This window comes from Dendropsophus ebraccatus, chromosome 4, assembly GCF_027789765.1.
Source record: "Dendropsophus ebraccatus isolate aDenEbr1 chromosome 4, aDenEbr1.pat, whole genome shotgun sequence".
Classification (NCBI taxonomy): domain Eukaryota; kingdom Metazoa; phylum Chordata; class Amphibia; order Anura; family Hylidae; genus Dendropsophus; species Dendropsophus ebraccatus.
In genome coordinates this window covers 9,596,655-9,615,194 of record NC_091457.1, presented here as the reverse complement: position 1 = coordinate 9,615,194, position 18,540 = coordinate 9,596,655, and the positions used below count along the sequence as shown (strand labels likewise).

General features: G+C 47.5%; 1 protein-coding gene and 1 long non-coding RNA gene across 2 annotated transcripts in view; both read right to left on the bottom strand.

The window, feature by feature from the left end:
• Window positions 1-18,540, bottom strand: part of LOC138789193 (uncharacterized) — a 159,516-nt gene that overhangs the window by 76,909 nt on the left and 64,067 nt on the right. The gene's annotated exons all lie outside the window — the stretch shown is intronic.
• Window positions 3,054-16,640, bottom strand: LOC138787852 (uncharacterized). The gene is made up of 3 exons (XR_011362524.1): window positions 16,324-16,640; window positions 5,014-5,352; window positions 3,054-3,336 (listed from the first exon to the last, which is right to left on the bottom strand). It is a non-coding gene; the product is annotated as an uncharacterized lncRNA (long non-coding RNA).

Below are 18,540 nucleotides of genomic sequence, written 5' to 3'. Positions count from 1 at the left end.
CAGACAGCAACCAATCAGAACAAACTGGGAGAGGTCCATGCTCTGTATTTTCCCTCAGCTCTGTGCCACATGACTGTGACGGTCACATAATGGAAGTCTTTGGGGACATGTTGCTATGGGTGTATATTGTTCTGTATGGTTGTGTATTGTACTGTATGGGTGTATATTGTACTGTATGGGTGTATATTGTACTGTATGGTTCTGTATGAGTGTGTATTGTACTCTATGGTTCTGTATGAGTGTGTATTGTACTGTATGGTTCTGTATGGTGTGTATTGTACTGTATGGTTCTGTATGGTGTATATTGTACTGTATGGGTGTATATTGTACTGTATGGTTCTGTATGGTGTATATTGTACTGTATGGTTCTGTATGGTGTATATTGTACTGTATGGTTCTGTATGGTGTATATTGTACTGTATGGGTGTATATTGTACTGTATGGGTGTATATTGTACTGTATGGTTCTGTATGGGTGTATATTGTACTGTATGGTTCTGTATGGGTGTATATTGTACTGTATGGTTCTGTATGGGTGTACTGTATATTGCTCTGTATGGGTGTATATTGTACTGTATGGGTGTATATTGTACTGTATGGTTCCGTATGAGTGTGTATTGTACTGTATGGTTCTGTATGGTGTATATTGTACTGTATGGGTGTATATTGTACTGTATGGTTCCGTATGAGTGTGTATTGTACTGTATGGTTCTGTATGGGTGTATATTGTACTGTATGGTGTATATTGTTCTGTATGGTTGTGTATTGTACTGTATGGGTGTATATTGTACTGTATGGTTCCGTATGAGTGTGTATTGTACTCTATGGTTCTGTATGGGTGTATATTGTACTGTATGGTTCTGTATGGTGTATATTGTACTGTATGGTTCTGTATGGTGTGTATTGTACTGTATGGTTCTGTATGGTGTATATTGTACTGTATGGGTGTATATGGTACTGTATGGTTCTGTATGGGTGTATATTGTACTGTATGGTTCTGTATGGGTGTATATTGTACTGTATGGTTCTGTATGGGTGTATATTGTACTGTATGGGTGTATATTGTACTGTATGGTTCTGTATGGGTGTATATTGTACTGTATGGTTCTGTATGGTGTATATTGTACTGTATGGGTGTATATTGTACTGTATGGTTCTGTATGGGTGTATATTGTACTGTATGGGTGTATATTGCTCTGTATGGTTCTGTATGGGTGTATATTGCTCTGTATGGTTCTGTATGGGTGTATATTGCTCTGTTTGGTTCTGTATGGGTGTATATTGTGCTGTATGGTTCTGTATGGGTGTATATTGCTCTGTTTGGTTCTGTATGGGTGTATATTGTACTGTATGGTTCTGTATGAGTGTGTATTGTACTGTATGGTTCTGTATGGGTGTATATTGTACTGTATGGTTCTGTATGGGTGTATATTGTACTGTATGGGTGTATATTGTACTGTATGGTTCTGTATGGGTGTATATTGTACTGTATGGGTGTATATTGTACTGTATGGTTCTGTATGAGTGTGTATTGTACTGTATGGTTCTGTATGGGTGTATATTGTACTGTATGGTTCTGTATGGGTGTATATTGTACTGTATGGGTGTATATTGTACTGTATGGCTCTGTATGGGTGTATATTGTACTGTATGGTTCTGTATGAGTGTGTATTGTACTGTATGGTGTATATTGTACTGTATGGGTGTATATTGTACTGTATGGTTCTGTATGGGTGTATATTGCTCTGTATGGGTGTATATTGTACTGTATGGTTGTATATTGTACTGTATGGTTCTGTATGGGTGTATATTGTACTGTATGGTTCTGTATGGGTGTATATTGTACTGTATGGGTGTATATTGCTCTGTATGGGTGTATATTGTTCTGTATGGGTGTATATTGTGCTGTATGGTTCTGTATGGGTGTATATTGCTCTGTTTGGTTCTGTATGGGTGTATATTGTACTGTATGGTTCTGTATGGGTGTATATTGTACTGTATGGTTCTGTATGGGTGTATATTGTGCTGTATGGTTCTGTATGGGTGTATATTGTGCTGTATGGGTGTATATTTTTCTGTATGGTTCTGTATGGGTGTATATTGAACTGTATGGTTCTGTATGGGTGTATATTTTTCTGTATGGTTCTGTATGGGTGTATATTTTTCTGTATGGTTCTGTATGGGTGTATATTGTTCTGTATGGGTGTATATTTTTCTGTATGGTTCTGTATGGGTGTATATTGTACTGTATAGTTCTGTATGGGTGTATATTGTACTGTATGGCTCTGTATGGGTGTATATTGTTCTGTATGGGTGTATATTGTACTGTATGGTTCTGTATGGGTGTATATTGTACTGTATGGTTCTGTATGGGTGTATATTGTTCTGTATGAATGCATATGGTTCTGTATGGATGTGTATGTTATACTCACAGCCGACAGTCTGTGAGTGTAACTGAATTAGTATAATAAGCTGTGCTGTGCTGTGCTGCCGCCGCCCCGCTGTCCTCTCCCCCTTCAGGAAGTCCTGGGCCAGGAGAAACATGGGACCAGGAGGCGGGGCTTAACGGGGGAGGGGTTGGGGGAAGCAGCTTCAGCCCCAGCCCGGCAGCCTCTTTATGTGGCAGAGAGGAGAGCGCTGGGGCGGTAAGCAGCCTCAGTGCGGCCCTGTAATGTACTGGGGAAGGCCGGCCTGGGGGGGCAGATGCCACCCTGCCCCCCGGCCCAGCCCGCCCCTGACAGGTGTTATATGTATATAGCAGATACAGCTGGAAACACCATGTACAGGTGGTAATATAACCGGATCCAACACCAGGGGGCGATATAATAATGACCGATTCTCATCACTGTCTGTCTGTCTGATAGACCAGGCATCTACTAGAGTCTCCTCATCGTCTTTCATTAGATATAAGTTGATCTCCATATTTCTTGGTCTGTAGTTCAGTATAGGACATGTCAGGGTTGTCCTTATTCCATGGATGAGTTCAGGTGCAGCGACATCCAAAACCTAAGGTGGAGCTGTCAGAATGAGAATATATGGCGTCTATTAGAGAGTTATATATAACTGGACACTTAGAAAGATCACAACCACCACAAAACAGATATGGCGGCGAGCGGTGGCGGTGATAGCCATGGATTAAAGAAACATTTCGCCCACAGATACAGTATCCTATATGTGTAGGGCCAGACTGACAGTACATAGAGGTATACACTATATATAACGTATATACACCACTTACCTTTCCTAATATAATGTCCATAAATAACGGATAGAACCAGTGACAGCAGCAGCAGGAGAGCTATCCCAAGTCCAATCCCAATCATTAGACATGTGACCTCTAGAAGAATATAAGCAAACACGAGAAATCAGCAGGTTTAGGTTGGGATTACACACAGTATTTTGCTCAGTATTTTAACAATTATGATGTGGAATTGTATATTTAACAATAAGTTATGTCACTATGAGCAGAGACTGCACGAACAAGCGCTGTTTGCCAGGTCTGGTGAAGAATGAAGACGTGAGCCCAGGAGGGTTGGTATTATACCTACCGCCAATAGAAAGCGCACTACACTCGCCCCAGCAAGGAAGGTGGTCACTTAACCACCTTCCTTGCTAGGGTGAGTGCAGAGCGAGAAGAACAGTCATGCCCTCAGCGGGTTAAGTGGGCATGCTATTGCATTCCTACTTAACCCCCTGGGAGCCAGACTGTAAAACCTGGTTTGTTAAGAACCTAACTGGCAACCTGACTCTTTGCGAACTGGATGAGCTGAACTTTTCTAAACATTTCTCATCTCTAATCACGACATATCATTCCTCCATAGTGCACAGTAGGTCTATTAAGAGAATTAACCCCTTAAGGACCTTGCCAATTTTCGTTTTTACGTTTTCGTTTTTTCCTCCTTGTGTTTAAAAGGCCATAGCACTTGCATTTTTCCACCTAGAAACCCACATGAGCCCTTATTTTTTGCGTCACTAATTGTACTTTGCAATGACAGGCTGAATTTTTGCATTAAGTACACTGCGAAACCAGAAGAAAATTCAATGTGTGGTGAAATTGAACAAAAAAAAAAACGCATTTCTTTTATTTGGGTGGTATGTGTTTTTACGCCATTCACCCTGGGGTAAAACTGACTTGTTGTGCATGTTCCTCAAGTCATTACGATTACAATGATATATAACATGTATTACTTATATTGTATCTGATGGCCTGTAAAAAATTCAAACCATTGTTAACAAATATACGTTCCTTAAAATTGCTCCATTCCCAGGCTTATAGCGCTTTTATCCTTTGGTCTATGGGGCTGTGTCAGGTGTCATTTTTTGCGCCATGATGTTTACTTTCTATCGGTACCTTGATTGCGCATATACGACCTTTTGATCGGGGTTAGGGTTATTCCCCCCTGGGGTTAGGGTTATTCCCCCGAGGGGACTTCTAGTATATACACTTTGATCTCTCATTGAGATCTTTGCTGTATAGTTATACAGCAAAGATCAATGAGATCGGCACTCGTTTGCTTTCGGCTGCTGCAGCCGATAACAAACGAGTGCCGAGCCGGGGACGGCGCCATCTTGGACGAGTCCCCGGCCGGCATCAGACAGGGAGATAGCTCCTCCGGGACAACATCCCGGAGGAGCGATCTCCCCCACTACACACCAGGGAACGGTTGCCTCCGGTAATCGGAGGCAGCTGTCAACTTTGACAGCTGCCTCCGATTAGCTTATTAGTGGGCACGTAATAATGCTGCCCGCCATTAACTCCTTAAACAGATGAGTAGCACCATTGTTTATTGTTTACATCTCGTCAGAATGGAAACAATTGTTTTGATTTACAAAAGCTTCATCGTTGCTACGGCGATACAATTGTTGCGATTTTTAGGCTGTGTCATTCAAAGGTTATTATTGTATTTACGTTTACTGACTATAAGCCCCTACCCCCATGTGTTCACCAATGGCAGTTCTGAAGCCATACACAACATGAACATTTCTATATACCAGATTGTAGAACTGTATATACCTGCTACAGGCTGCAGCGATATAGTAACATTACAGGTAAGTGGATCTCTCAGTGACCTGTGGGTGATCACACAGGAATATACATCTCCATCCTCCTCCAAGCTCCTAGGCTTCACAGGCAGCAGACTCTTCACATTGTATGTTCCATCCTGATTCTGTACTGGTATACTGGTGTAGGTCCAGTCATCCAGTTTAGCTTTGTTGAAGGAAACTTTACTGAACTTCTCCCAACGTATTCTCACAGATTGTGGATAGAAGCCACTGACATAGCATGTAACCGATCTCTCAGTGTCTGGATGCATCTCTAGTCTGGAGTCACTGACTGTACAGGTCGGTACGGCTGAGGAGGAACAAACACATAGAAGTAGGAACAGTGATAAAGTCACAATATCAGTCATACAATTATTAAAGCGAATGTATTATCAGGTACATCGCTGCTTTTTTTACCTGAATCGATCGTTGCCCGCTTAGGCATGCCGGTGTCGCGGACCTTTTTTTCAAATGACGCCCTGTTTCTGTGCTTAGAGCCTGCCCCGGAGTACTGGGAACAGGATTGCTGCCCCCAGTGTGACCATATCCCTCCACTCTGTAAAGTGGCTCCATTAATTCTAAGGGGAGGGGGTTGCGTCACACTGGGGGACGACAGGCCTGCCCCCAGTGCTCTAGGGCGGACCTGTACTCGGAGAAAGACCGGCACAGAGCATGGGAACCAGGTGGCGTTTAAAAAAAGGCCCATGTTACTGATATCCCCGCAAATCGATTCAGGTAAAAAAGCACAGCGATGTGTCTGATGGTAGATTCTTTAGTTACTTGCTTTAGCAGTTTGCCTGTAACTAGAAAGTGTCTAGGGCCAACGCTAGAGGCCACCACGCGATGACCGTGTAGCAGTGCCACTGAGGCCGCCATACTTGCCTGAGCCCCCTCTAAGAGCCCTTAGTGGCTGATCCTCATGTGGGCTTGGAAGAGGACAATCACCCTCTCCTTACCAGCACAATCCCCTTCTACTCCACCCCTGTTCTTTCACAAATGGTTTGAAGAAGCAGAAGGAATGGGACATCAGAAGATGTCTGAAGCAGGTAAAGCGTGTCCTGGACTGCCTTAAGGGGGACCTATCCAGACACTAAAGGGGGGGATTTATGAAGACCGGCGTACAAGTACGCTGGTCTTATATAAAGCCCGCCCCCTTTTCCCTGGCAGGATTCACTAAGAGGCGCACGCCTCTTAGTGCAGTGATTTTCAACCAGTGTGCCGCGACACATGGTCGGGTGTGCCGCGGGGAAAGTTCCCCAAACTATGGTGCCCTGTGAAACAGGAGAAAACAATGGGGGAGAGAAACCTGGGGATAGGGGAGAAACAGGGGAGAGAAACATGGGGATGGGGGGAGAAACAGCGGAGAGAAGTATGGTGGAGAGAAGCACAGGAGAGAAGTTTGGTGGAGAGAAGCACAGGAGAGAAGCACAGGAGAGAAGCAGGGGGGAGAAGTATGGTGGAGAGAAGCACAGGAAAGAAGCAGGGGGGAGAAGTATGGTGGAGAAAAGCACAGCAGAGAAGCACAGGAGAGAAGCAGGGGGGAGAAGTATGGTGGAGAGAAGCACAGGAAAGAAGCAGGGGGGAGAAGTATGGTGGAGAAAAGCACAGGAGAGAAGCAGGGGGGAGAAGTATGGTGGAGAGAAGCACAGGAGAGAAGCAGGGGGGAGAAGTATGGTGGAGAGAAGCACATGAGAGAAGCAGGGGGAAGTATGGTGGAGAGAAGCAGGGGGGAGAAGTATGGTGGAGAGAAGCACAGGAGAGAAGCATGGGGGAGAGAAGCACAGGGGGGAGAAGAAAACAGGCTCAGGTTTCGCACTGAGTGAGTATAGAGTATAAATACATTTAGAATCTATATTATTAACTATATGTATAATATGTACTGTTTTAGTGTCATTTTGTGCCATTTTGGTTGGTGGTGTGCCCCGGGATTTTTTAAGTATAAAAAGTGTGCCGCGGCTCAAAAAAGGTTGAAAATCACTGTCTTAGTGAATCTGGCTGTCTGGGTGCCCGAACCTGCGCCTGGTGTACTAAATCATACCTGCTTCCAGCAGATTTGGATCAAGGTGTAAATTATGATAAATGAGGTGCGGAAGGAGGCCACGCCTCCTCCCCGCCTTGGCACCCCTTCCCTTAAGCTCCCCCAGCGCGCCCATCGGGCGAGCAGGCATGCGGCAGTTATACTCCAGGTGCAGATTCGCCCCTTCTCCCTGGCGTACGCCTCGGGTGGACCGTTCATAAATGTCCCCCTAAGTACTCAGCTGTAAGAGGTTTTACCACTTTGGTTCAGTGGTGCTATACTTGAGAGAAGTACCTATAGTAATGGCTATCACGATACACCTTTTGCTGGCCAAGGGACTAAGGGCCCCACCATAGGGTGAGCTAGCCATTGGGGTGACCTGTACATTTTGGCGTTGTGCAGCAGAGTACGTTGGATTTAAAGGGGTAGTGCGGCACTAAGAAATTATTGACAGAATAACACACATTACAAAGTTATACAACTTTGTAATGTATGTTATGTCTATGAATCGCCCTTCCCGTGACCCACCACCCCCGCCCGTGTACCCGGAAATGTATCCGTGTCGTGCATGTCCGCCATCTTGTGGCAAACGTCATCTTCGGACGGACGGCCGAATCGCTGCCGCCGTCCCCCCTCTGCAGCGTCATAACCAGGGGCTGGCTGGCAGATTTTAGCCTGGGGGGCAAGCACACGGCACTGGCCCTTGATTGGCAGGCTAGCGGCCCATCCTTCAAGGACCACTCTGGCCCTTACCTGGTATTACCCTCCCCAAATAAGTGCGGAAAAGGAAGATACCACATGCGCCACAGAATTATAGTATTGTGGCCAGTGTTCCCAGCCACGAAAAGCCCTTGTAATTGTCTCACCTCCGGATGAAATGTCTCAAGCCCCTGAGTACTTCTTTAAACCTAGTGGTCTCTCACATGCTATATAGTATGTAATGAGAGCTATCCCAGGATATATATCTATTGGATTAAAGGGAACCTAGCTCAGGTGCACAGCATAGTACCTTAGGGTGCCTTTACACAGAGAGATTTATCTGACAGATGTTTGAAGCCAAAGCCAGGAACAGACTATAAGCAGAGAACAGGTAATAAAGGAAAAACTGAGATTTCTCCTCTTTTCAACTCCATTCCTGGCTTTGGCTTCAAAAATCTGTCAGCTAAATCTGTCTGTGTGAATGCACCAGGGTCAGTGCTGTAATCATTTACATTGCCCTTCTGGTTCTCTTATGTTACAACCATCAGCCCTGAATCTCTACATTACCAGCTGTTATCAGAGGAGGTACTACAACTCCCAGCATATCCTGAGGGCTGCAGACTGTAAGTAAATGCTGGGAGTTGTAGTGTTTGCAGCTGTTGTACTTGGAGGATTCTTGGTGTATTGTGTACTGGAGGCTTTGTGAGAGATCAGTATACATAGTTCTGTGGGGGCTCAGTGTGTGGATGTGACCCCAGAACAGAACTAATAACGTTATATACCGTTACTGACCAAATCCAATACACCAGTATATAAGAAACATATATTATCACTGTGACCACAACCATTACCACCCCATACTAACTAATACCACCAAACCATAACTGAGATCCAGTATACCCAGACCAATAATACCAGTATAAAAGAAACAAATATCACAACCCCTTCACCACCGCCGCCATTACTAACTAACATCCACCGTACAAATACCAGGATCATCCACATAGAACATGGGTCTCAAACTCGCGGCCCTCCAGCTGTTGCAAAACTACAATTCCCATCATGCCTGGGACAGCCAAAGCTTTGCTTTGGCTGTCCCAGGCATGATGAGAATTGTAGTTTTGCAACAGCTGGAGGGCCGCGAGTTTGAGACCCCTGCCATAGAAGGTTCTCATTATTAAAATGTGTCTGCTGGTCAAGATATCATGTGTAATCGAAGATACAGAATGAGCTGCTAGATAGGAGAGCGGAGAGCCACTTCCTACTATCTATCTCCTATCTATCTATCTCCTATCTATCTATCTCCTATCTATCTATCTCCTATCTATCTATCTCCTATCTATCTATCTATCTATCTATCTACCTATCTATCTATCTCCTATCTATCTCCTATCTATCTCCTATCTATCTCCTATCTATCTATCTACCTATCTATCTCCTATCTATCTATCTATCTCCTATCTATCTATCTATCTATCTATCTATCTATCTATCTCCTATCTATCTATCTATCTCCTATCTATCTATCTCCTATCTATCTATCTATCTATCTATCTATCTATCTATCTATCTCCTATCTATCTATCTATCTATCTATCTATCTATCTATCTATCTATCTATCTATCTATCTATCAGGTATAAGAACACTGACAATAGAGCACACTTGTCAAACTCCGTCCCTCCAGTTGTTACAAAACTACAAATCCCATCATGACTGGACAGATAAAGCATGACGGGAATTGTAGTTTTGCAAAACCTGGAGGGACGGAGTTTGACACCCCTGATAAGTTATAAGACCTTATAAATGATTATAGTGCAGTTACATTCGGTGACTCACAGTAGGCGTCTTCTCTGCATGAAGAGACGTCCACTTTTCTTTTTCTTCTCCATCTGGCTCCGGCTATCATGAAGGCTTCTCTGGCCAGGACTCCTCTCCACGGGATCTGTCAGACAGACATTTTAGGCTTCTTGCTCCAGCAACATCCTCATTTGTACATCCCACCATATAGAATGCCCCCCCCCCCCCCGCTGCACATCTCTCCATATAGAAAAGCCCCCCTGCTGTACATCCCCCATATAGAATAGCCCCCCTGCTGTACATCCCTCCATATAGAATAGCCCCCCCCAGTGCACATCTCTCCATATAGAAAAGCCCCCCTGTGCATCCCCCATATAGAATAGCCCCCCCCCTGTGCATTCTCCCTCATAGAATAGCCCCCTGTGCATCCCCCCTCATAGAATAGCCCCCTGTGCATCCCCCCTCATAGAATAGCCCCCTGTGCATCCCCCCTCATAGAATAGCCCCCTGTTCATTCTCGCTTATAGAATAGCCCCCCGGTTCATTCTCCCTTATAAAATAGCCCCCCTGTGCATTCTCCCTTATAGAAAAGCCCCCCTGTGCATCCCCCTTATAGAAAAGCCCCCCTGTGCATCCCCCCTTATAGAAAAGCCCCCCTGTGCATCCCCCTTATAGAATAGCCCCCCTGTGCATCCTCCCTCATAGAATAGCCCCCCTGTACATCCCCCCCTCATAGAACAGCCCCCCTAAGCATCCCCCCTCATAGAACAGCCCCCCTGTACATCCCCCCCCTAATAGAATAGCCCCCCTGTGCATCCCCCCTAATAGAATAGCCCCCCTGTGCATCCCCTCCTCATAGAATAGCCCCCCTGTGCATCCCCCCTAATAGAATAGCCCCCCTGTGCATCCCCCCTCATAGAATAGCCCCCCTGTGCATCCCCCCTCATAGAATAGCCCCCCTGTGCATCCCCCCTAATAGAATAGCCCCCCTGTGCATCCCCCCTCATAGAATAGCCCCCCTGTGCATCTCCCCATATAGAATAGCCCCCCTGTGCATCCACCCTAATAGAATAGCCCCCCTGTGCATCCCCCCTCATAGAATAGCCCCCCTGTGCATCCCCCCTAATAGAATAGCCCCCCTGTGCATCCCCCCTAATAGAATAGCCCCCCTGTGCATCCCCCCTCATAGAATAGCCCCCCTGTGCATCCACCCTAATAGAATAGCCCCCCTGTGCATCCCCCCTCATAGAATAGCCCCCCTGTGCATCCACCCTCATAGAATAGCCCCCCTGTGCATCCACCCTCATAGAATAGCCCCCCTGTGCATCCTCCCTCATAGAATAGCCCCCTAAGCATCCCCCCCTTATAGAATAGCCCCCCCTGTGCATCCTCCCTGAAGGGGTTAAAAAAAAAAATAAGAAAAACAACTCACCTCTCCTCGGCCCGGATCTTCAGTCTGCAGCAGCTTCTCCCTGCTGCTGCAGCGCGGCGGCTCCTCTCTCCGCTCTCAGGTCCTCAGCGGCGCGTCAGGGAAGTGACGTCACCGCTGGGGACCTGATGTAGGTGCCTGCAGACGTGCCTGCGCGCGGCACGTCTGCGGCTACTGAAGGGGAACAGGCGGCCTGAAAGAGACTGAGGGAATAGCGCGGCGGCCGGCCGCGCTATTCTTTCAGTCTCAATTATAGCAGAGGGTCGGCCACGGGTCGCGGCCCACTTATTGGTGGGGAAGACCAGCCCGGGGGGCACATGCCCCCTTGCCCCCCGGGCCAGCCCGCCCCTGGTCATAACTGTGCTCAGTTATGCTCAGCCAATCGTGGCTGAGCATCTGATGACGCTGCAGAGGGCGGCCGGCACTTGGGACGGTCGGATCGGTTCGGCCGTCCGTCCGAAGACGACGTTTGGCACAAGATGGCAGACATGTGCGACACGGATCAGGTAATGTATAATGCACCACACTTCCGGGTACACGTGCAGGGGTGGTGGGACACGGGGAAGGGGGCGATTCACAGACATAACATACATTACCAAGTTGTATAACTTTGTAATGTGTGTTATTCTGTCAATAATTTCTTAGCGCTGCACTACCCCTTTAATTGTTCTCTCCAAGCTTCTATATGTTTGAAGCTCCTGGTGAAGTTGCAGGGCTCTTGGAGAGAAGAAAGTTCAGGATATCTGTGTGTACCCTTTGACTGTCTCTCTACAGCTAGTTGCAGGAGAAAGTATCAGTCCAGACGTGCACACAGTTAACCCTTTGCATTTAGACCCTCAGCTGTGCTATGTGTAATCACAGAGAATACAGTGAGACACATAGTAAGGGCCGGCGTCAGCAAAGGGCTTACCTGGGGCCCACAGCACCTCTAGGGATGCTCTGATGTTCATCCCGATCAATGTAGTGCAGGGTGAGGGGCTGAACATCAAAAGACAGGAGACAGAGCAGGACCTGCAAAGAGAGAAAAGGGTGAAGGACCTGATCACATGACCCGAGGTGTGGAGAACAGCCCATCAGAGAGGAAGAGGGAGAAGACTGAGCTGTAAGTGCTGTGTATTAATGTCAAGAGTCAATCAGTCAGTCAGTGCCAATGTCTGTGTCAGCCAATCAGTGTCAGTCAGTTAGTGTCAGTCAGTCAGTCAGTCGGTCAGTGTCTGTGTCAGTAATGTGTGTTTGTGTATGTTAGTGGTGTCTAAAGGGATTGTGCATAGTGTGTAGATAATGGGTGCAAAGTGGATTGATAAGGGGCCCATCGAGGCTCTGTCGCTCAAGATTGCTCTGGAGCCAGCCCTGCACCTAGTGGTGGGAAAGCAGAAGACACCTTACTATCCACAGAACACTTAGCCCAGGGGTCCCCAAACTTTTTACACAGGGGGCCAGTTCACTGTCCCAAAGACCGTCGGAGGGCCGGACTATAAAAAAAAAAAAAATGTAATCAAATGCCAATGCAAAATGCCCCCCCCCCCCCCAAACAAAAAAAGTTAAAGCATCCCTCTTTCTTTCCAGCCCCCACTACACCCTGAACCAGTCTCCCCTCACTCCCCCTTCATCCCCTGCTAACTCCATGCTCCCTGTGCGGGATAGTTGTGCTATCGATCACTGCTGAATAAGAGTTATGTCTGAATACAGGATAGAGCAGCTTCATATCACCTACCAGTGCTGACTCTGCAAAAGGGAGAGGCAAAAGAGCAGACCAGCGATTGGAGGGTTAATAAATTTTACCAAGAGCCATTCAAGAGTGGCCCAAAAAGGACCCTAAATTTCCCAATACACCTTTTTTTTTTTAAACTGGATGCATTATTATATATTCATTAACAAAACACACATTTAAAAGTTGTGTGAATGGGCCCATAGGCTGAGTTCACAGAGTAAAACTGGCGGAATCCCGTTAGCCTCCGTGTCATACTGCGCACCTCCTCTCTCCACGCTGAAGAATGGACTTGTCAAATCTTCAGCGCGGAGAGAACAGGTGCGCCCAGTATGACCAGAGGCTGGCGGGATTTTGCCAGTTTTACTCCGCGTGAAAGGCGCTATACAGTGAAAATGATCTGCAGTCGGGTTAGGCAGGATACAAAGCTGCATGTGGCCAATGACAGTGTCCGTACTGTGTATATGGCCAAAACTACTGCTGGTTTTTGAGACTATGATATACTGGAGGGACTGCGCAGCCTTTATGTGTGTTTTGTTAATAAATATCTAATTTTAACAACACTAAGTTGGTGTATTATGAAATTCAGGGCCACTCTGGAAGACTCCAGGTATAATGGCTCCTACTCAGTAGCGGTCTTGGGCACCACGCATACCACGCAATTGCGTGGGGCCCCGGACATCCAGGGGGGCCCCGCTCTGGTGCCCAAGACCGCTGCGGCTAACTATGTGCGCTCGTAACGAGCGCACATAGTTACAGGCAGCAATGGCACTGACAGGGCAGGAGCCATTGGCTCCCTCCCTGTCAGTTACTCTTGTGGCCGCAGGAAGTGTTTTCCCTGCGGTCACAAGAGGCTGCTCTGTGTCTCTGGTGCCGGCGCTCGAGCGCCGGTGCCATGACAACGGGAGAGCGGCCTCTTGTGACCGCAGGGAAACACTTCCCGCGGCCACAAGAGGGAAGAGACGAGAAGAGGAGACGCCGGACCCAGGTGAGTAAAAATGTTTTTTTTTTGTTTTTTTGTGTGTTATATATTGGGGGCCTATATAAAACGGGAGGAGCGCACAGGGGGGCTATATAAACGGGGGGAGCGCACATGGGGCTATATAAACGGGGGGAGCGCACAGGGGGGCTATATAAACGGGGGGAGCGCACAGGGGGCTATATAAACGGGGGGAGCGCACAGGGGGCTATATAAACGGGGGGAGCGCACAGGGGGGCTATATAAACGGGGGGAGCGCACAGGGGGCTATATAAACGGGGGGAGCGCACAGGGGGGCTATATAAACGTGGGGAGCGCACAGGGGGGCTATATAAACGGGGGGAGCGCACAGGGGGCTATATAAACGGGGGGAGCGCACAGGGGGGCTATATAAACGGGGGAGCGCACAGGGGGCTATATAAACGGGGGGAGCGCACAGGGGGGCTATATAAACGGGGGAGCGCACAGGGGGGCTATATAAACGGGGGGAGCGCACAGGGGGCTATATAAACGGGGGAGCGCACAGGGGGGCTATATAAACGGGGGGAGCGCACAGGGGGGCTATATAAACGGGGGGAGCGCACAGGGGGGCTATATAAACAGGGGGAGCACACAGGGGGCTATATAAACGGGGGAGCGCACAGGGGGGGCTATATAAACGGGGGAGCGCACAGGGGGGGCTATATAAACGGGGGAGCGCACAGGGGGGGGGCTATATAAACAGGAGAGCACACAGGGGGGCTCTATATAAGTGGGGGAGTGCACGGGGGCTATATAAACGGGGGGAGCGCACAGGGGGGCTATATAAACGGGGGGAGCGCACAGGGGGCTATATACAAGTGGGGGAGCTCACAGGGGGCTATATACAAGTGGGGGAGCTCACAGGGGGGCTATATACAAGTGGAGATCACAGGAAGGCTATATACAAGTGGGGGAGCACACAGGGGGTATATAAAACGGGCAGCACACGAGGTATATACAACTGGGGGCAGCACACGGGGGGTATATACAACTGGGGGGAGCACACGGGGTATATACGACTGGGAGAAGCACACAGGGGGTCTATATAGTATACTGGGGGAGCACACAGGGGGGCTATGTATAACTGGGGGATCACACAGGTCTATATATAACTGCGGGAGCACACAGGGGGGTCTATATACCACTGGGGACAGCACACAAGAGGTATATACTACTGGGGGCAGCACACAAGTGGTATTTACTACTGTCGGCAGCGCACAAGGGGTCTATATAACTGGGGGCAGCACACAGCGGTCTTTATTACATTGGGACTGCACAGAAGTGCCTATATGCCTCACTACTATACTGGGGCACAGAACATACCTAATTATTAAGTGGGGGCACAGGGACACCTTTAATCTGTGGGGGCACAGAGGGGCGTAACTACTATATAGGGGTACAGGGGACCTAACTACTGTATGTGTTGGAGCCTAAAATATTTCTCTGACAGATTCTGGAGGGAAGATTACCAGCCGGGAGAAGACTTCAAGGTGGCTCAGGCTGGATGGAGAGAGAAAGAAAAAAAAGTAAAAGACACTGATCAGAGAAGACGCCTCCTGTAAGTCACTGGATGTAACTGCACTCTGTTATAGGGTCTGTAGTGATAGGGGTCATGGTGTGGCAGTATTATGTTATGGCATCATTGGTAATATCTTCCTGTTTTGTTCAGAGCAGTTTTGAGGTGATATGTAATATCTGTATGGTGGTAAGAGGGTTATAAAGAGGACTACATGCATGGGGGGACCCCAGACATGACTTTGCTTGGGGCCCCAGAAATGCCAAGACCGCCACTGCTCCTACTACATGACACACTCCACTCTGTGAGGACAAACCAAACCTCAGCACCTTTACATTTGGTGGGGTGTGAAGCACCTGTAAGAGCTGGGATGGAAGCAGCCTCTGTCTTTCCTCTGTGTGTGTCCCTGATTGCAGGTGCTGGGGCAGCAGGGAAGATCAGAGTGACCAGGAGTATACGCTGAGCCCTGTAATGGGCACCTATGGTTTCTCTCTTGTGACCCTGCCTGCTGGGGGGGGGGGAAGGGCTGCAGGAGAGGTCAGCTGCTATTCCCATGTGGTCGCTTTGGGGTTAACTCCTGTCAGCTTTGCTGCTGCTGTGCCTGGAGGGGTTAATGAATCCCAGCACTGGCTCTTCTGTTGTGGCTCTTGCTGTGCTTCCCCTGGCCTCCTCAGCGTCTCGGCAGGGGAGGGAAGTGTCCTCTCACAGATACAGGAGCTGTGGAGTGCGGCAGAGGATGTGTCTCCTGCACAACATGGTGCCCGCTCAGATACACAGCTGCTCTGTATGCAGGGCACTGCTGCGGTAGGGGGAGGGGAGGTCGGGCTGCTACCAGCACACACTAGATGTTGGAGCCCCTGGTGTATGCAGTGGCTCTCATTATAATCCGCCTATGGGGAGGATACCTGCTGTCGGCGCGGGAGCGGTATCAATTCACTCCTCTCAATGACCACCAATTAAAGAGGCGCCCCTTCCGGAAGGGTGGCGGGGGCCGGATGAAAAGCGGGCCGTAGTTTGGGGACCCCTGACTTAGCCTATGGCTCCCTTTCAGTGCCAACCTACATAGAGACAGAACAGCAATGGCACACTGGTTCTGGGACATTGCACACTTACCTGACACCTCCATAGTGACTTTCCTTATTGCTTTCTCAGGAGTGACGATAACAGTGCAGGTGTATTCTCCTTCATCACTGGGCTGTATGTTGGATATATACAGGCTGCCATCTCCTCCCATAAGGCCACTGACTGGTATATGTGACTCGGGTCTGGTTTGGGTATGATCTCCACCATGGAACCAATATACTTGTTTGTCTCCTTCTGATGTTCTCAGAGTCCAACGTACAGAAACCGTAGAGAGATCCAGAGGCGCCTCATATCCATAGAAGAGACAAGGGAGGGTTGTATTATCACCCAGCAATGCCTCTACAGGGGAATCCGTCCTGCGGATCTCTAATTTACCTGGAAGATATTAAAAGTTACTGGCAGTGGACGTGGAGTCAGAATAAGCAACATGAAGGCAGCCGGTGACCTGACCCTGGGGCTCCTACATCTCCTTTATACTGAGACCTCTGGGGATGAGACTGGACACCATGTAGGATAACGGGGGATCGGATTCATACTAGAAGATATACACTAGGTTTATATTACTCTGTACACTCACCACACTCCTTCCCCGGCTGAGTGCTGTACCATAGAAGGTTACCGGTGAGCTCTGCTTCTTATTTCCATAGCCTGATACTCCGATCTCCTATACACATACATTCCCTCAGTAGACAAGACTTACCAGCTGCTGGATGGAGGAGGAAGAAGAGTATAACCCCCATTGTGTGCCCTGTAATCTGTGTGTACGCCATCCTGCCTGACCTGTCCCCAGCATGTGTATAGGCAGCTATCCTTTACATATCCTTGTCTCTATAGACATCAGAACAGGTTTGGTGGTATTTATGCATAACACAGGTGACATTAAGCTGGAGGCAAGGTGTCGTTTTACCGCTATGTCACAGTGGCCAAGAGTGCTCACCCCTGAATGTACCAACACACTCTTTTTTTAACCCCTTAAAGACGGAGCCAATTTAGATTTTTGCGTTTTCGTTTTTTCCTCCTTGTGCTTAAAAGGCCATAGCACTTGCATTTTTCCACCTAGAAACCCACATGAGCCCTTATTTTTTGCGCCACTAATTGTACTTTGCATTGACAGGCTGAATTTTTGCATAAAGTACACTGCGAAACCAGGAAAAAATTCAAAGTGTGGTGAAATTGAAAAAAAAAAGGCATTTTGTTTATTTGGGGGAAATGTGTTTTTACGCCATTCGCCCTGGGGTAAAACTGACTTGTTATATATGTTCCTCAAGTAGTTACGATTACAACAATATATAACATGTATAACTTATATTGTATCTGATGGCCTGTAAAAAATTCAAACCATTGTCAACAAATATACGACACTTAAAACCGCTCCATTCCCAGGCTTATAGCGCTTTTATCCTTTGGTCTATGGGGCTGTGTCAGGTGTCATTTTTTGCGCCATGATGTGTTCTTTCTATCGGTACCTTGATTGCGCATATATGACTTTTTGTTCGCTTTTTTTTTTTTTTTTTAACTGTATTTTTATTGAGATTTTACATTTATACACCAAAAGTAGTACACAGAAACAAAAAGAAGCCAGAAGCAGAGTATCCCAGGATAACAGTGGTATCTAGTCATAAAATAGCATAATAAACATCGAATAACTATGTATAAGATGAAGAGAGAAACGGGACCTCATCCCAACTGATTATAATGAGACACAAAACATGAAACAATGAACACAATAACAGGGAGGGAAGACATCGGACACAACAGAAAAAACTAATAGGTGTGGAAGGGGGGGGGGGATGGGGGTGGGGGGTGAACCTAGGATTACGTCAAGTTGGGTCTGGGCCACAGTAGGAGTCCCACGGAGACCATATAGATTCAAATTTTGAGATGTTATTATTGAGCATTGCAGTCAACTTCTCTAAGGATCTCAATTCCTTGATTTTAGATTGTAGGCAATCCATAGAGGGAGGGGAAGTGCGTTTCCAGTTCCTGGCAATCAGGGTTTTTGCCGCGGTGAGGATCGTCAATAACAATTTGGCAGATTTCTTACCCAGTCTCTTAGGGAAAAGATTGAGAAGACACACCGCTGGGTCTTTAGGTACTTCCACCTGCAGAACCGTAGTAGAGAGAGCACAAACCTCTCCCCAGAATCCCTGAATTAGGGGGCAGTCCCAAAAAATATGAAACTGAGTACCGACAGCTCCCAGGCATCTCCAACATTGTGGGGAAATACTACTGTGAATTTTATGGAGT